General features: G+C 43.4%; 1 pseudogene; it reads right to left on the reverse strand.

The window, feature by feature from the left end:
* Positions 1-1,955: 1,955 nt before the first annotated feature.
* On the reverse strand, positions 1,956-16,770 carry LOC112431139 (uncharacterized; annotated as a pseudogene).
* Positions 16,771-19,594: the final 2,824 nt, after the last annotated feature.

Below are 19,594 nucleotides of genomic sequence, written 5' to 3' on the forward strand. Positions count from 1 at the left end.
ACATGGTTGATTACATGGTCCACTATTGTAGCTCTGATGTCATCAGCAATTCTATTTCTTACTCTTCCTACCCTTCCTCTCCCCCCTCCTCATCTTCCTCTCCCCCCTCCTCATTTTCCTCTTGCTCCTCCTTGTCCTTGTCGTCCTCTTCATCCTACTTCTTCACCTCCACGTCCTCTTCCTCGGCCTCCTCTACTTCTCACTCTTTCTGCTCCCTCCATTGTACTCCGCACACACAGCTTACCTGTATTATAGTGCTTAGGCTGATTGCAAAGTGAACTAATTATCTAAAAAAGTTTTCACATGTGAAAGTGTGCCAGACAGTTGGCAAATTAGTGTTAATGATAGCCATACATGTGTATACTTTTGCTAGGAGTGTGTTGGAAATTTGGTAATTGAGTGTTGTGCAGTGAATTGTGCCTACAGTTTTGCAAAGTGTGTGTTACAAAATTGCAAACTGAGTGCAAAGCAGTTTTTGTGCTTTTAGTTTTGCAAACTCAGTGAGTGGTTTTGCTATAAGTCTGAATAGTTTTAGAGATTGTGCTACAGGAATCACAGTTAGGGTTTAAGCATTCAGAAAAAACTGTAAAATCAACAATGATTTAAAAACAGCAACAGCAAAAAACATTTTAACATGTTTTAGTTTGGCACTTTGTTCTTGTTACCATGACAGTGATTTAGTTTTACTGCATGATCAATAAACTTCTGTTCTCACTTTTTTTCTCATGCTTGTCTGTGTCAGTGGCTGTTCACAGCACACAAGGGCTTCAGTGCGACTACGATCAGCAATGTAACCATAGTTTAGAAATTTAGTTAGGATCAGAAATTTTCTCTTAACCTGTCATATTAAAGGTGCAGCCCCTGTGATGCAGTCACCTCCAGAAAAGGCCACACTTCTGAAGACAAAATAGTTGCAATACAAAACTTATATTAATTAAATAATTAATAAAACTTCACTTAAAGGAAAAAAAAATATTAGTGTCTAAATTACCAGTTATCACTATCCATGTGACTCAACAATAAATACAATAAAAATAATAACTAATTAATAACATTGTACTCTGGAATAAACAGTGAAAGCATCACTGATGATCTGCTTGGAACTGTGTGGTAATTAAACTCAAACAGCTCCATCTAGTGGACATACATAAAAGTTGCTATTCCAGTCAGTCATCAGCCTGTTTCTAAATGTAGTTATGTAGTTTGACCTCATGATGGCAGTGGCCAAAACTACAGACTAACATGTTTGGGAACATTAATATCAATGTTTTTAAGTACTTTAAGAATATTCTTTCTCTTCTGATAAAGATCTATTCAAAGAGTTTTATAACCATGGCCATCCACACCACACAGAATTAACCTGATAAACGTGGTTTCAAAAGTCATGCAGAGATCAGTCCAGCATTGTTGATTTCTTCAGATGAGCCAAAACACAAATCTCGCTCAATGATTACATTGGAATCTTTTGTAATCTAACCAGTCACTTACTCTGGTTTGTAATTTGAGGTCACAAATTATTAATTATCTGAGGAGGTTGAAGTGATTGAGGATAGAGATGATTACTAAGAGGGAAGAGAGCTTGTTGAGAAGATGTAAGGAATACTTTGCAAAGCTCATAAATGAGAAACTGATAAATACCACTGAAGTCCCCCACGCCAACAACTGGCATGCAGCTACTGGTCTCCAACTCGTTCTTCCAGCACCTCAGAAACGAGGATGTCCACATATTAACACGATTTTTTACATGTGTTTTTTTTTGGTCTTGTTTTTCCCCCTTAGTCATGTCACATTTGTTGGTGTAGATTTTGTTTTTATGATACAGATAGATATTTTATTTTGAATATTGAAATGATTTTAATTACCATATTTTTTATACCACATATTACATCAACTAGCATTTACACTTATCTTATTTTTTCCAGCGTATTATTTAATCCCATACTTGAACGATGTTTTCACAATTCATATCCATATTTTCGGGATCTGATATCTGTGAAACCTGGCCCCACCTTATCATGCGAATTCCTGAGGTCAGATGGCCCAGGATGTGAGTGGGCGTTAAGGCGTCTGGGAAGGGATCTCAAAACTGGATTATAGATGGCAGAGAGTTGGTGTCGTAAACCCCCGCCTCTGTTCAAAGATGGTCGCTCACAGTGGACATAGATGGCTTCTTTCACTCCTCTTTCAAACCATCTGTCCTCTCTGTCCAAAATGTGAACATTGGCATCCTCAAAAGAGTGTCCTTTATCCTTAAGATGCAGATGGACTGCTGAGTCTTGTCCTGTGGAGGTGGCTCTTCTATGTTGTGCCATGCGCTTGTGAAGTGGCTGTTTGGTCTCTCCAATGTAGAGGTCTGGGCATTCCTCACCGCACTGTACAGCATATGTCACACAGTGGAAATTTGTATTTATCTTGTATATTGTTTTTATTCTGATTTTTAGTGTTTATTTATGAGTGTTGTTTTATTTGCATGGTTTTATTCTGTTTCTATTGCATGGTTTTTAGTGTTCTATGTGACATGGTTTTTATCCACTGTGGACTGGCTGCACATGGGACAAATTAGCTGATAGGGACCACCTGCTGAGGCAGGGGTGTGTCCAGAGGTGGCCTATCAGCTGTGTAAAGACCTTTTAAAAACAGGCTAGCTGGGCACTGAAGAGAGAGGCCCCAGACTGGAAGGTTAATGCGAGATGGCCAGTGTGATGAGGCGACCCAGTCCTGACCTCATGGAACGGCAACAGTAAGAGACAACGCGTGTGATTGGTAGTGATGGGCAGATGAAGCTTCATGAAGCACTGAAGCTTTTCATCCAATTGGTTCACCCCAGCGCAAAGCTTCTTGAAGCTTCATTTGCTCTAGCAGGACACCTACTGGACGTAAAAATATTAGTTGGCATGAATTTGAAGACTGTGGCCTTTTGCACACAGCCTGTAAATGTCAACAACAAAAGGAGTGTGTAAAACATGTATATTGTAGTGATGGCAGTATACTGTGTATATTTATACTGGCAGTATGGGAAATGATTATTTGGAAATGCTTGAAATGGAAATGATCATTTACTGTGAGGTGAGGTGTGGTTGGGGTGTGGACAGTAGTTGTGCTTTTGTAACGTTGAGGTATGGACAGCTACACACTGAGGCCTCAGTCCTGCCCATATTTTATTCAGTAAAAACTAAATTTTCACTGCTTTTATAACCTTTAGTGGGGAGAACATAGCTGGGATTTAATGATTTAACAAATCTTTTAACTCCTTTGTCCTCCACAATGCTAAATGGCTGTGAGTCCTCAATCACCATGGTAACCAGGTCTTCATCTATTTGAGATTGTTCTCCTGAGGAAAGACAATAAAGACAAAGCACAGATATAAATATCACACACGTAACTTATAACAGCTGTATAATATTGTTATATCATTTAGTAACATTACAGCATGAAAGGCAGCAGGCCCAGACAAGGTGTGTCCTAGGATGCTAAAGGCGTGTGCTGCTGAACTTGGGGAGCCGCTACAACGAGTCTTCAACCTCAGTCTGCGACTGGGGAGAGTGCCCGCCCTATGGAAGACATCCTGCATCGTCCCGGTCCCTAAAAGGAACCGGCCCAATGAGCTGAATGACTTCCGACTGGTGGCACTGACGTCACATCTTATGAAGACTCTAGAGCGGCTCTTCCTCAACTTCCTCCGACCACAGGTACAACATGCCCAGGACCCACTACAGTTTGCATACAAGGCGGGTGTCGGAGTGGAGGATGCCATCCTGTACCTCCTACACAGAGCCCACTCACACCTGGATGGGGGAAAAGGCACGGTCAGGATCCTGTTTCTTGACTTTTCCAGTGCCTTTAATACCATCCGGCCCTGTATGCTTCAGGAAGAACTGAACAGGATGGAGGTGGACCCCTGCCTGGTGGCTTGGATCTCCGACTACCTCACCGACAGACCACAGTACGTCAGGCTGAAGGACATCACGTCTGACACAGTGGTCAGCAGCACAGGAGCACCACAGGGAACTGTGCTGTCCCTTCTTCTCTTCACCCTGTACACCTCTGACTTCTGCTACAACTCTGAATTATGCCACATTCAGAAGTTTGCAGATGACACGGCCATCATGGGGTGTATCTGGGATGATCAGGAAGAGGAGTACAGAAGTCTGGTGAGGAACTTTGTCGCATGGAGTCACACAAACCACCTGCAACTCAACACCTCAAAGACTAAGGAACTGGTTGTGGACTTCGGGAGGTCCAGAGAAGGTCCACTGCCGGTTCAGATAGAGGGGGAGGAGGTGGAGGTGGTCAACACGTACAAGTACCTCGGGCTGTGGGTGGACAATAAACTGGACTGGTCATGCAACACAGAGCACCTGTATAAAAAAGCCCAAAGCCGACTGTACTTCCTCAGGAGGCTGAGGTCTTTTAACATCTGCAGGAAGCTCCTGAGGATGTTTTACCAGTCAGTGGTTGCTGGAGTACTTTTCTATGCTGTGGTGTGCTGGGGGAGCAGCACAGCAAAGAGGGACTCATCCAGGCTGGAGAAACTGATCAGGAGGGCTAGCTCTGTGGTCGGCATGAAGCTGGACACTCTGGTGACAGTGGCAGAGAAAAGGACACTAAAGAAACTGATGGACATTATGAACAATGCTGGGCATCCTCTGCACACGGCCATAAACAATCAGAAGAGTCTGTTCAGTGACAGGTTGCTTCTCCCCAAGACAAGAACTAACAGACTTAAAAATTCCTTTGTCCCACACGCCATCAAACTGTTTAACTCCTCTCTGGAGGGGAGAGGGAGGGGAGACAGGAGGACAAAGGAGGGGGGAACAACTAAGCTGTAGTGCCTCTTCACCTCACTGTACAATACCTTGTGCAATACTTTTTGTAAATAGTCAACAGTGCAATAGACTTAATACTTGAAATGTGCAATTCACTTGTATTTTTATTTTTTATTCCTATTTATTCTATTTATCCCCTTTGTATATTTTATTTATATTTGTCTCTGTATGTGTGTGTGTGTGTGTGTGTGTGTATATATATATATATATATATATATATATATATATATATATATAACAATTCTGTAACTGTAACTTCGGTCGTTGCTGTGCTTTTTGGAAGTCGAATTTCCCAGAGGAACCCACCCGAGGGATTAATAAAGTTCTATCTTATCTTATCTTATCTTATTATCATTGCATTTGATGGCTCACCTGGTCTTGCTCCACAATCGCTGTTCCCCTTATTCTCATGCAAAGCTCTGTAGTGCCTAAGCATGGATGAGGTGTTGTTGTTATATCCCAGCTCCCTGGCACATAGCAAACACTTCACCTTGTACAAAAGTAAAGCCGCTTAACATAAATTGTATTGCACCATCAGTATTATGAAAATACATCTTCTGTAGAAATTTACACACCTTGTTGGGAGGAATAAAATCAAAATGTTCCCACACAGGGGAGGACATCCTCCTCTTCTTAGCTGCCTCCATTCTCTCCTGACTTTCTCTCCTCACTCTCATAAACCTCCAAACTGTCTCCAAACTCTCACTAACCGCAACTCTCCATCAAACACCCACATTTTGAATGAAGTCTGAGGGGTTTATATCTCTGTCATATCTCGCGGCAAAGTTCGAACCACTTCCTGAACCAGTCACGTGGTACAGCGAGGCTTCGGACGTCATCATTTTCAGCTCCTCCCATAAATGAAGCAAGCCTCGATACGCGCATCGCGGAAACGCCCCCTCCATTACTCGACACACGCTCCGAAGCCTCGATACAGAACGTCACATCACTAGTGATTGGCAGCAGGGCAGAGGTTTACCTCTGCCCTGCATTTGTGAGTAGGGTCTCTACTGTTGTTTACTGGGTGCAGCTGGATTGGGAGAGGGTCGCCATGGCCATGAGCCAGGGCCGCTTCTGGGACCATTGTTCTGGCCCCTATTTGTTATTTTACAGGACACCGACGCAAGGTGAGCTGTGGCGGTGGTCGCATGATGGATTCGGGTGCAGAACGCAAGCCGGGATGGGAAGTGATGGGCCAGCGGAAGGACAAGAAGATGGGTGGCTCTTTCTTGTCTGCCGAAGACGAGGCTGGCGTGGACTCTGCTCTAAAGAAGGAATTCCTGGCCTGCTGATGGACCCATAATGAACATGTGGCATAATTATAGCAGGGGGGGGGGTAGTGAATGTAGAAAATGGTAGTTTTATGGGTTTTAGAATTGTTTTTAGTAGAGAGCAAACATTTTATTACATACATTTTAAGAGTGTTTTTATTTGTGCTCCCTGGCCTAGTAATAAACTGTTTCTGATCAGACCTGCTTCCTCTCTGTGCCCGTGGTATCTGACTCGCTTGCTCCCCCTTGTATTTTAAAGAATCTTTCTTTTTAGCGTGACATTCTGGCGCGACCGCTTTAGTGTCCCCGCGCGCTACAGCATACACCACATTGTTAAGTCTGTGTTTTTTGGCATTTTGTCTTTCGGGTGAACCAGTTTCTGTCTGAGCGTGTTGCTGGGTCTGAAATGCACCGGGATGTCATGCTTGAAGAAAACTCTCCTGAGTTTTTCTGATACACCGGCTACATAGGGGATGACAATGTTGTTGCGTCTGTCCTTCTTATCCTCCCTCGCTGGTGTCTGGTCTTCTGTTCTGTGCCTCTTTGCTGACTTTAGTAACGCCCAATTAGGATAACCGCATGTTTTGAGTGCTTCCTTTACATGTGTGTTCCTTCTTTTTTCCCTCACGCTTAGAGGGAACATGTTCTGCTCGGTGGTGTAGGGTCCTAATTACTCCAAGTTTGTGTTCCAGAGGGTGATGGGAGTCAAAGAGGAAGTACTGGTCCGTGTTTGTGGGCTTCCAGTAAACTTCGATGTTGAGGTTGCCATTCTCTTCAATGTGCACAGCGCAGTCCAGGAAAGGCAAACAGTTATCCTATGTGTCTTCCCTGGTGAACTTGATGTTTTTATCCACAGCGTTAATGTGCGCAGTGAAGGATTCCACTTCTTGTGTCTTGATTTTGACCCAGGTGTCGTCCACATATCTGTACCAGTGGCTGGGTACTCTTCCTTTGAAAGAGCCAAGAGCCTTTCTTTCCACTTCCTCCATGTAAAGGTTGGCTACAATAGATGACACGGGGGAGCCCATGGCACAGCCATGTTTTTGTCTGTAGAAGCCTTCGTTGTATTTGAAATATGTAGTGGTGAGGCAGAGGTCTAACAGGGTGCAAATCTGATCGGGTGTGAAGTTGGTCCTGTCCTCCAAGGAGCTGTCTTCTTTTTTTTTTTTTTTTTTTTTTTTTTTTCTTTAAATGACATCAGAAACAGCAGTATGCGACATTACGTGATGGCAGAGCTTCAGTTCATCCTTTGTCATTTTTTTTTTTTTTTTTTTTTTTTTTTTAATAAATAGGACAGGGGGAATGAATGAGAGAGAGAGGGGGAGAGAAAGAAAGAAAACCCAAGGGGAGAAGAGACGGTGAGAAGGGGGGGGAAGAGAGACAAAAAAAAAAAAAAAAACTCCTGGGTCACCTGTATGGAGAAAAAACAAACAAACAAACAAACAGAGGAGACAGCAAACAACAAAGAGCAACATAATAATAGAGAAAACAAAGCACCATCACAATAAACTAGCTAGTCATAGATATCAGTATTTACTAAGTAATAAACGATATTGTGCAGCACGCAAGATAGACAGCGCACAGTGTGCTTTGAGGCAGCAGCCAAGAAAGCTTTAGTCCGCGTCTGTGAATACCCATGTGTGCATACCTGTGTGGATCAGCATGCTTGCATTCCAAAGGTTTCTCCATGTAATGATCTGCTAGGGAGTGTGGGGGGGCCACAGCCCCGTCCTCCAGGGTGTGAAGCGGGTATGGAGGAGATCAAAACTCCAGACATCCAGAGGACCCCAGAACACAAGAGACCATGGAAGACCAACAGAGGGGCAGCCGCGCCACTGTTCCAGTAAGAGCTGAGGAGAGTCCCAGATGAGGGCTCACTCAGCAGCCGCGGAGCAGAAGCCAGGGGGGGTTGCAGTGACGCGCCCGTGAGCTCCGCCGGCCCCCAGCTGCGCCTGAGTGACCGAGCCCTAGGCCGAGAGGCCGGGGGCACCCCACCTCCAAAGGGGCCCGAGCGAGCCCCAGGCCCCAGGCCCCGACAAGCGGCCGCCAAGGAGTGAGCCGGTGTGTACCCGGACGCCCACCCCCAGACACAAAGAACCACCAACACACCGACACCTGAGGGAGTCCGCCACCGGCAGGGGAAGTGGTGGTGGGTGGAGATAGGCCTCCAAACCTTGGAGGGCCTGAGGTGTCCCCAGAGAGGTGGCGTCTGATACCCAACCTGACATATAGACACAGACATACAGGCACACACAGACACAAACATCCATTCCCACCCTCATGCTCTCATATGCACTCACTCCACACTCAACCAACGTGGAGACAGACATAAAGAGACGCTGTACACACAATCACACTCCCCAAGCGTACTCTACAAACCGGGTCTAGGTACCCTTGCCCCTGGAGGGGGGAATTGCACCCAGACCCAGGTGGTGTTACCCTTTTCCCTGCGGTGGGGAGAGGCAGACCACCCCGACTCCGCAGCAGCAGGGAGGCCCCACACCCCAGACCGCAGTCGGACGGCCAACTCCTCCTACTAGCCCCCCCGCTCCAGCAGGCCGCAGAGAATGGGGGTGGGAGAAGACTCCAAACCTCCCTCCACCCGCTCATTGTAGTGTTGATGCATATGTGTTCTAAGGTGCAATTAAAACCCAGGAGGGCATGGAGCTACCTGCCAAGGAGCAGCAGGTAAGCGCATGGTCCCTCCTGCTAGCCCTCAATGACTAAGTGTATTTAAAATTGAGAGGTGGGCAACGACGTCAGGGGTGAGGTATACACCCTGATGGTGATTTGGACTCCGTGATTGTGCCCACCCCCAAGATCCTATATGTATGTGTAATGAGAGTGTGAATAATGTGAATGTCTAAGTTGTGGGATAAAATTGAGGCAGAGGCAGCCAGAAGGGGACAGGGGGGGGGGGTAGCCTCCTCTGCACCCTGGTGACATACCCCCACTCCAAGGCCCTGCATGTGTGGGTGGTTGTGGAGGAGCGGGAAGAGGGAGGCAGCTGGAGATGGGGAGGGAAGGAAGGGAGGGGCAGGTAACCCCTCCCTGGGGCCAGCTCCCCCGCTGACCCCAGTAGGCACTCCCACCCTCCGCGACCCGCCAGGGAAGGGGGGCCCAGGCCCATCAGACCGGGGCCCAGTGCAGTAGCGCCCCCCGGCTCCACAGAGCCCTGGACAGTCCACCCAACCCCACCACAGAGAAAACTGCACCCACCCCACCAACCACACATCTTCCAGACTACATAAGACGGTAAACGCCCAGGCTGAGATCTTCCTCCACCTCTCCTGTATCTCCCCCTCCTGCAGAGAGTTCCTGAGAGAAGAAAGCTCCTGCCAGATGTGACCATCCCCCCCACCAGTTGAAGAGCCCCCCAGGCGGCTCGATGCACCGGCGGCACCCTGCTCCAGGGCCGGGCCCCCATGCACCCACCCGCCCACAACCCCGGCAACACACCAACCAGGACCCGAGCCCCCGAGGCCCGGCCCGGGCCCCCGCCCAGAGACGGAGCACCCCCAGAACCTCACGCCCATCCCGGACCCACCCAGGGGCAGCCAGGTTGCCAGGTCAGTAACCCACGTCCGTCAGCACAGACCCTCCCCTAGCCCCGCTGCACGCAGCCGCGAGGAAACAGTCACCTGAGAGCCAACAGAGCCCTCAACCGGACGTGACCGCTACCCCGGGTTGAGCCCCCCAAGGAAGATGCCTCCGGGGAACCCCCCGACGCCCTAAGCCTGTCCCTACCCCCTCACCAATCACAACAGTGAAGGCGGGACCAAACTATGACCCCCCACCCCCACTAGGTGATGGAGCTGATAAAAGGGGCCCAGAGCAATTGATCTGATGTGGTGGCAGAGGCTGTGTCAAGACTAATGTAATCTAATAGATAATTTCTATATTGGTTAGAATTAAGATTATTTTTATTTTTCCAGTTCATGAGGACTGTTTTCTTGGCTATGCATAGGGCAGTGAAGATCATATGGGCTATATTCTTTTCTGAAGTGACATTATCTAAGCTGCCCAACAAACACACTAAGGGGGAAGTTGGAATGTTACATTTCAGACATTTTGATAAGTCTTCACATATCTCGCGCCAAAACTTTTGCACTGGTGGACAGAACCAAAGAGCGTGGATGTAATTGTCTGGTGTATTGCCTTGACAGTGTGAGCAGTTGTTGGAAGATGTAAAGCCCATCTTGAACATCCAATGACCTGTATAGTGCACTCTATGAAGTATTTTGTATTGTATTAATTGCAGACTGGGATTTTTAATTAATTTAAAAGTTTTTAAGCAAATCTGAGACCAGAAGTTTTGGTCTAGGTTGACTGATAAATCTGCTTCCCACTTTGCAGTAGGAAGGGATATTGATTCATCTAATTTAGAAAGTGTTCTGTATATTTTAGATAATAATTTGGGGGATTTAAGAGTAAGAAAATGTGCCGCACTTAGTGGTGTTTGTAATTCCACTTGACTGAGGTTAAATTTCTTTTTTACTATGGATTTAATTTGTTGATATTCTAAAAACCTTGTCTTGTTGATCCCATATTGTTCAACTAGTCTGTCAAATGGAATAAATTCTGTTCCCTCTAATATATGTTCTAAGTATTTAATTCCTTTACAACTCCATTCTGGGAAATTAATCATATTATTGTTTTGTAATATGTCAGGGTTATTCCAGATAGGTGTACGTTTGCATGGGATTAATGAAGACTCCGTTATTTTTAGAAACTCCCACCATGCTGTTAGAGAAAAGCTGATGTTGATACTTTTAAAGCATTCATGTCTTTTGATGTTTGAGCTAATAAATGGTAGGTCTGAAATCTCTAGATCCTTGCATAGTGCCTGTTCAACATCTAGCCAGGGCTCAACTAAGAAGGTATGTTTTAACCATTCTGAGATGAACTGAAGCCTGTTGGCTAAGAAGTATTGGTGAAAATTAGGCAGATCTAATCCTCCTCTATCCTTGGTTCTTTGTAGCGTTTTTAAGCTAATACGCGGGGGTTTATCTTTCCAAAGGAATTTGGAAATATATGAATCCAGAGATCTGAACCAATCTTGTGATGGTTTGTTAGGGATCATCAAAAATAAGTAATTTATTTTTGGCAAGATCATCATTTTTATAGTGGCGACCCTTCCCATGAGTGATATGGGTAAAGATTTCCATCTAGTCAGATCGCCTTCTACTTTCTTTAGAAGTGGGATGTGGTTTAGTTTAGTTAAGTCTGAAAGCTTAGGAGAGACATTAATACCTAAATATTTAATATTTCCGGATTGCAGTGGGGCAGAGGAAGAATTATGGAAGGAGCAGTTAATGGGGAGAACTGTAGATTTTGGCCAGTTAATTGAATAATCTGAAACTCTTGAAAACCAGTTTATTAAAGTAATTACCTCAGAGAGGTTGGTTTGTGTGTTTTGCAGAAAAAGCAACACATCATCCGCATAGAGACTGATTTTATGTTCTATGTTCTTACATTTTATGCCCTTAATTGTTGTAGCCTGTCTAAATGCTGCTGCTAGAGGTTCGATAAAAATTGCAAAAAGTGAGGGGGAGAGTGGGCATCCCTGTCTGGTGCCCCTCAGGAGACAGAAGCTGGAGGATGTCTGGTCATTTGTTCTGATACGAGCCGTTGGGGAATTGTATAATATTCTTATCCAGTTTATGAAAGAGTTTCCAAAACCAAATTTGTGTAAAGTTGCGAATAAAAATTTCCAATTAACTCTGTCAAATGCTTTTTCTGCATCTAGAGATAATATTATGGCTTCGATGTTTTTATCGTATGAGTAGTCTATTAAATTAAGTAATCTACGAGTGTTTGTTGAGGAGTGCCGACCTTTTATGAAACCAGTTTGGTCAGGATGAATTAAGAGGGGGGTCATTTTCTCTAATCTCTTTGAGAGAGCTTTGCAGATTATTTTAAGGTCTACATTTAAAAGAGAAATTGGACGATAGCTTGAGGGAAATAAAGGGTCTTTGCCTGGTTTTAGCAGGAGACTAATGTTGGCAGAATTCATATTTGGTGGTAGTCTGCCCTTTTCCTCGATTTCCTGCAACATGCTGTGGAATACTGGTGCCAAAATTGTCCAGAATTCTTTGTAGAATTCTGCAGGGAAGCCGTCTGGACCTGGAGCCTTATTATTGGGCATACTTATCAGGGCTTCCTGGAGTTCACTTGGCGTCAGTGGCGAATCCAATTCCATTGCTTGACTGTCTAGTAATTTTGGAAGAGTTACGTTGTCAAGAAACAGATCAATTTCATTTTTAGATGGGTTTATTTGTGGTGAGTATAAAGTTTCATAGAAATCCCTAAAAATGTTGTTTATTCTTCCAGGATCATATATTGTGTTCCCCGATAAATCTTTAGCAGCACATATAGTTGTTTTTTCTTTATTTATTTTTAGCTGGTTAGCTAGAAATCGACCTGATTTGTTACTGTGTTCAAAATTCTGCAAGCGAAGTCTTTGTATAAGGAATTGTGTTTTTTTATTAATAATTTCATTTAATTCTAGTTTTGTTTTGCATATTTTGTTCAATGTTTCCTGATCTTGGTCGCACGCGTAGGCTTCTTCTAGTGATTTGATGTTTTTTTCTAATTCCTGAATATTTTTGTTTTCTTCTTTCTTTTTGTGTGATGAGAAAGAAATTATTTTACCTCTCATCACAGCTTTCCCTGCTTCCCATAGAACAGAAGCAGATATTCCGGGAGTGTCATTAAAGTCTAAATATGAAGTCCATTCCTTTTTAAAGTATTTAATAAAGTCTTCATCTTTAAGTAGTGATATATTAAATCTCCAGTTTTTACTTGGCGTAGTATTATTCTTGTGCATTAGTGTTAAAGATACAGGAGCATGATCGCTGACAGCTATAGGATGAATCTCAGTGTCTGAAATGTCACACAGCAGTGAGCTGCTGACCAAAAAATAATCCAGACGAGAGTAAGAGTGATGAACATGCGAGAAAAAAGTATATTCCTTACTGGTGGGGTGAAGAGAGCGCCATGCATCGCAAAGACCAAAGTCGTTCATATACTGTTTGATTATATTTGTGGACTGCCAATTACGCTGAGTTCCTGTTGTGTTGAGCCTATCCATTTCTTCATTTAGTCCAAGGTTGAGGTCACCGCCAAGAATGAGTGTGCAATCAAGGTGTTCAGAGAGTGCACTAAAAAAACCGTGGAAGAATGAGGGTTCATCAACATTTGGACCATATATACTAACAATACATAGTTTTTGGTTCAATATTGATAGTTTAATAATTAGAAATCTACCCTCTGGATCTATAACTGTATCGAGTACTGTAAAATTAACATTTTTATGTATTAAAATTGCTACTCCCCGTTGTCTAGAATTATAACCGGCTGCAAACACGTTAGGAAACTCAGGTGTTTTAAGTTCGTTTAAACCTGTGACAGGTTTGTGAGTTTCTTGTAATAAAACAACATCTGCCTGTAGTTTTTTAAGCTGGTTAAATATTTTTAACCTCTTTCCTCTGGTGCCAGCTCCATTTACATTCCATGTGACAAACCTCAGCATGCCCTTAATTGTGCGTGTATGTTTAATGATGTATGCTGGGTGTTTCGTTTAGACAGGTGGAGAGAATATGGAAACATCCCTTGTTTGTAAATAGAAAGAGAAAAAGAAGTGTGGTGAGAGACTCCATAAGTCTGACTATGTGTGTGAATATTCACTAATATGAACAAGCGTGGCTTGCTTATGTGTCCTGCAAGTCTGTGCGTGCTGTGAGGCTGTTGTGAATGTGCTGCCGTTGAGCTGATGTGTTTGCGTGATCGTGTTGTGAAAATATGGAGAAATAGAGGGTGTTGTTTGTAGGTGAGTGGGGAAGTAGGTGATCACAGCAGTGAAAGACAAGAGAAAGAAAGAAACCACATGAACTGTGAGCGACAACAAAAAAAAGGAAACGAAACGGAAACATTCCAATTAAAGCAATGACGGAGGGTGACGGTATTATATCTGCTATGACATCCTACTGATATTACTAGGTTAAACACATTTTAAAGGAGAAAGTGTGAATGAATAAGAAAAGAGTGTAGCGGGTTCTTATCTGGAGTGCAGTCAGTATAACCACGGTGTGGTGCCGGGGTCGCGGTACAGCTGTCCGTCCACGTAGAGCCGGTCCACAGCGATGACAGCACGGGAGCCTTTCTGGATAAAGCTACGTCGAACTGGGAACAGGACCTTGCGTCGTTCCAGGATCTCTTTGGGGAACTGGTCGTTCACGCTGAAGTCCGTTCCTTTCAGCTCTCTGCCGCGACTCTTCACCTGTTCCTTCTGTTTGAATTGGCTGAATTTGGCCACAATAGGCCGTGGTCTCCCGGTCCGCGACCGCGCGCCCCCCAAGCGATGTACTCTATCGAAGTCGATGTTCTTTACGGTGTCCTCCGGCAGCTTCAGGTGGATTTTAATGAAGCTTTTCACCGTTGCCTCTGCGTCCTCTCCGGCAGTTTCTGGAATACCAGAAAACACAAGATTATCTCTCATGCTACGGGCTTGTAAATCGATAACGGACTCTTTTATTTTTTTATTTTCAATGTTTAGCTGGGTCACGTTATCGGTGAGAGATTTAACCGACTCCCGTAGCGTGGCATTTTCAGCGGCAAGCGTTTCCACCTGCCGCTGGCTGAATTCCAGGGATTCTCTCAGAGATTTAAATTCCCGGTGTAAAATCTCCACCAGGGACAGCCTCGCATCGAAACTGGACAATCGCTTGTCGATGGACTCCAGGATTTCTGCGATGTCTTTGCCGGCAGGCGATGTTGTACCGGGGGAGTCTGCCTGGCGACTTCTCTTCGATGACGGCGTCTCGATTTTGGCCGGGGAAGATGCACTCTGGGCCTTATGCATTACTAAATCTTGAAAACAGCGGTCGATGTAATCTTGGAGAGCGTCTAAACTCTCCCCGTTGTCCTCCAGGGTGTTAGAGATGATAAAACAGATGTTGTTAGTTATATGACAATTGATTAGTATATTTGGAAAATATTTGGAAATACTGAAGCTTGGAAAACCTTTGTTAAACTCTATGCTACCATTTGCTTTTTCTCCGCCAAAATCTCCGGCGTCTGACGTCACCTACAACATCACTTCCGTCACTTACCTGTCTTCTTGTAATCGTTTTCTGACAGTCTCCATGGCCTCCGTGGTGGGTATGCAAGTGAAGAGAGAGACTACATCAAAGGACACCATGGTTTCATCTGAAATATATTTTATATATATTTTGAAATATATTTAAAAAATGCCCAAAAAATATATGCGTTAAAATACATTTAAAAATATATTATAAATATATTTTGAATATGCAAAAGAAATACATGTATAAAGAAAGCTCACGTTTTCAAAGAAGCAATCGTATCCTTCAGGTGAAGCCTTCCTCAGAGCCTCCTCCAGGGAACCCACAGTTTTGTAGTTGAAGGCCTCATTAAATCGCAGCTCTTTGAGGTAAGCCACTTTGGCATCAGAGCCTGCCGAGCCCACCACCTTACAGCCCTTGATCTTGGCGATCTGTCCCACCACGGAGCCCACTGCTCCAGCTGCAGCGTTCACCAGCAGGGTCTCACCCTTCTGGAGTCCCAACACTACTTCTATCCCATAAACAGCTGTCAGTCTGCAGAGAGACAGAAACAGTAAATCCAGCTGTTGCCTCTTTGATTGCCATATTACTTACAACCACAAAAATGACTGCTTAGAAACTCTGCTTCAGCTCATCAGCAGGACAAAACAACTGGGGTTCGTCCACTTGCTGTCTACTTATTTTTTGATTTTTAATTCTTTTATTCGGTTGCAGTTTGTAACCTAATAACTGCTGGAAGAATCAGAACATCCTGCCATGATTTAATGTCCAATAGAAAGTGACCATGATCCATGGAGGTTACTTAAATCTTTCTTACCCGGGCATCCCCATTGCACCCAGAGACAGGGACACAACTTTAGGCCACTCAGACAGGATGGGAGTGAGGCCGGTCCCATCACTGAGTGTGTGGGTTCTCCACCCACTGGTACTCACAACATGACTTCCCACAGGAAATGCTGGATTTTTACTCTGGATCACTCTAAAGGAAAACAACAGCAACATAATAACCACATTGAAAAGCTTAAACTGTAGAATACAGTTAAAGATCATAAGTCTACTGCTCTATTAGGCATAAGGTACTCAAATACCAGACTGAGCACCTGTACAATTGGTATGTGTATGTGTATTTCTGCAATGTTAATTCATTTTAACACATATGTTAGCCTTTCCTCTGTGTGACGTCGCTTTGTGTGGGAAACTGACTGCCGAGGAAGATCTGTTCTCAGTGCTACAAACTGTTCCTACAAATTAAAGGAAATGTGTGACATGTGGGTTTGAAACAGATTCCCTTTGAGGCTGAATAGAAAGTAATTTATTGTGCATGTTTGTCAACAAAAAACATTTCCACTGGAACAGATTGTACGGCTGAACAGTCGGCCAAGTATGTCTCAGCATCTGTTTTTACTCTTGAGTCAGTGAGGAATGACACAAAGTCTTTGGTCATTAGCAGCAGATGAAGGCCGCGTTCAGTTTCAGTAAACATCAGGCATGCACATCACTGAGGATAAAAGCTTTCCCCATGTGCTGGACTGTTTGTGTTTCTTACTTGGCCACCTGAGTTCCAATCATCACATTTCCTTCCTTCATGCTAACTCTGCTGAAACAAGCAGTGGGTTACAATATATTCTAATACATATTTAAATATAGCGGAAATACATTTCAAAATATATAAATATATTTAAAAATGTATTTTAGCGCATGTATTTTTTGGCCATTTTTGGTACAGTATATTTTAAAATACATTTCAAAATATATTTTTTTACCGTATGGGAATAATTATTGTGGGTGGTTTTAACATCCATGTAGATGCTAAAAATGACAGCCTCAACGTGGCATTTAATCTGTTATTAGACTCAATTGGCTTCTCTCAAAATGTAAAAGAACCCACCCACCACTTTAATCACACTCTAGATCTTGTTTTTAACATATGGCATAGAAACTGAACATTTAACAGTGTTTCCTGAAAACCCTCTCCTGTCTGATCATTTCCTGATAACATTTACTTTTACAATAATTGATTACACAGCAGTGGAGAGTAGACTTTATCAAAGTAGATGTCTTTCTGAAAGCGCTGTAACTAAGTTTAAGAATATAATCCACCCACTGTTATCATCCCCAATGCCCTGTACCAACACAGAGCAGAGCAGCTATCTGAACGCTACCCCAACAGAGGTCGATTATCTTGTTAATAATTTCACCTCCTCACTACGTACGACTCTGGATACTGTAGCTCCTGTGAAAACTAAGGTCTCTAATCAGAAGTACCTGACTCCGTGGTATAATTCTCAAACACGTAGCCTAAAGCAGATGACTCGTAAGCTGGAGAGGAAATGGCGTGTCACAAATTTAGAGGATCATCATTTAGCCTGGAGAAATAGTTTGCTGCTTTATAAGAAAGCTCTCCGCAAAGCCAGAACATCTTACTATTCATCACTGATTGAAGACAATAAGAACAACCCCAGGTTTCTCTTCAGCTCTGTAGCCAGGCTGATAAAAAGTTAGAGTTCTTTTGAGCCAACCATCCCTTTAACGTTAACTAGTAATGCCTTCATGAACTTCTTCACAAATAAAATTTTTATCATTAGAGAAAAAATTACCAATAACCATCCCACAGATGTAATATTATCTACAGCTACTCTTAGTACCACTGATGTTAAGTTAGACTCTTTTTCGTCAATAATTACTTCCTCCAAACCATCAACGTGTCTTTTAGACCCCATTCCTACAAGACTGACCAAAAAAGTCCTGCCATCAATGCTTCCTCGAATTTTTCATGTGTCTGAACAAACGCACAAACTCTCTGAGCGATCCCTTGGACCACTGTGAGCAACAGCAGACGTGTGCACTGTGGTCACGCCAGCATCTAATCCATCCAAGTTACATGGTTTATTAAAATAATCAAATTACAGCAGTGTAGTATGTTAACACTATTTGAAGTAAAAATAACTTGAACTCCAATTTTGAAAAGAGAACTTTTTCATTTTTTTATTTATTATAAAGCTCTGACTTGTATTATGACTATGCGTTTGTGGTCTGGGAGAGAGTCCTGTAACTCTATCTGCAAAATACAGCATATAATGACCAATGTTGGGCAATTAATTATATAGTTACTTCTTCAAAAAAGTTACTGAGTTTTGCAAACAGTTTTTTTTTTGCTGCTGTTTACCTTAAAATGCAGCCAGGGCATTTTGAACATTTCAAAATATTATCAGAACAATCAGCTGTTCTGCATCAAATCTCCGCAAGAGCTTCAGTGTTTACTGGAATTGATTCTGAAACACTAACAGAGCTATTATCTATCTGTTATGTCAGTCAAATCTACCCAGATAGTCTTGGTTGAGATCTGGTGACTGTGAAAGCCATGGTATATGATCACACCATTTTCATAATCAACTATTCAGTGACCCCTCTTCAAATACTTTGTCACAGGACAAACATAATCTCTCATGGCAACTTTGTAATCATTTTGCGACTCTTTTGCCTTTCACACGTGGACCCTAACATGGTAGCAAAGTGCAACAACGTCTCTCTGTAGAGGGTCAAGAGTTTAGGGTATGCCTTTAATTTTCTCCCTGTCTGTAAATGACAGTACAATGGCATGAATAATCCTTCACCTCCTCTTATGACTAGTCAGTCTGCCCCAGGGCAGCTGTGGCTGCTGTGCCTAGCTTGTCTCCACCAGTGTGTGAATGTGAGAGTGAATGAATAGTGGAATTGAACAGCGCTTTGAGGTTTTGAGACTATAATGCAATCCATTATAGTAATTACACATCATAATAACACAGAAGAAAAGAAAGCAATTCATTCTCAATTGCTGTTGATTTCAGGGGATTTTCCAACCTGTTTTGGTTCAAAAGACCCAAAAGAAAATCATCATCAATGTTGGAGTAAAAACTAGATGCTTTTATTGTATGTGCACTGATAATGCTTACTGTCATGTCATTGTAAACAACTCAAAACACATAAATAACACATTGTGATCATGCTGAAGACCACAGACAGCAGTCCAGGCATCAGGTCGGATAAAGGAGCTGGAAACATATACAGACTGAATGAAAAGGAGAAGTCTCCTTTATTGCACATTTTTTCACCAATCACAAGCCTCTTTTTTTCCCCTTCATTCACTCGAAACCTTTGACCAAGGTATCCCCTTCTTCCCCCTTCTAATTCAATTAAATTTTATTTATATAGCGCCAAATCACAACATAAGTCGCCTCAAGGTGCTTTATATATATATATATATACAGTAGATACAGAGAAAAACCCAACAATCATATGACCCCCTATGAGCAAGCACTTTGGCGACAGTGGGAAGGAAAAACTCCCTTTTAACAGGAAGAAACCTCCGGCAGAACCAGGCTCAGGGAGGGGCGGGGCCATCTGCTGCGACCGGTTGGGGTGAGAGAAGGAA

Source organism: Maylandia zebra, unplaced genomic scaffold (genome assembly GCF_041146795.1).
Source record: "Maylandia zebra isolate NMK-2024a unplaced genomic scaffold, Mzebra_GT3a scaffold02, whole genome shotgun sequence".
NCBI classification, from domain to species: domain Eukaryota; kingdom Metazoa; phylum Chordata; class Actinopteri; order Cichliformes; family Cichlidae; genus Maylandia; species Maylandia zebra.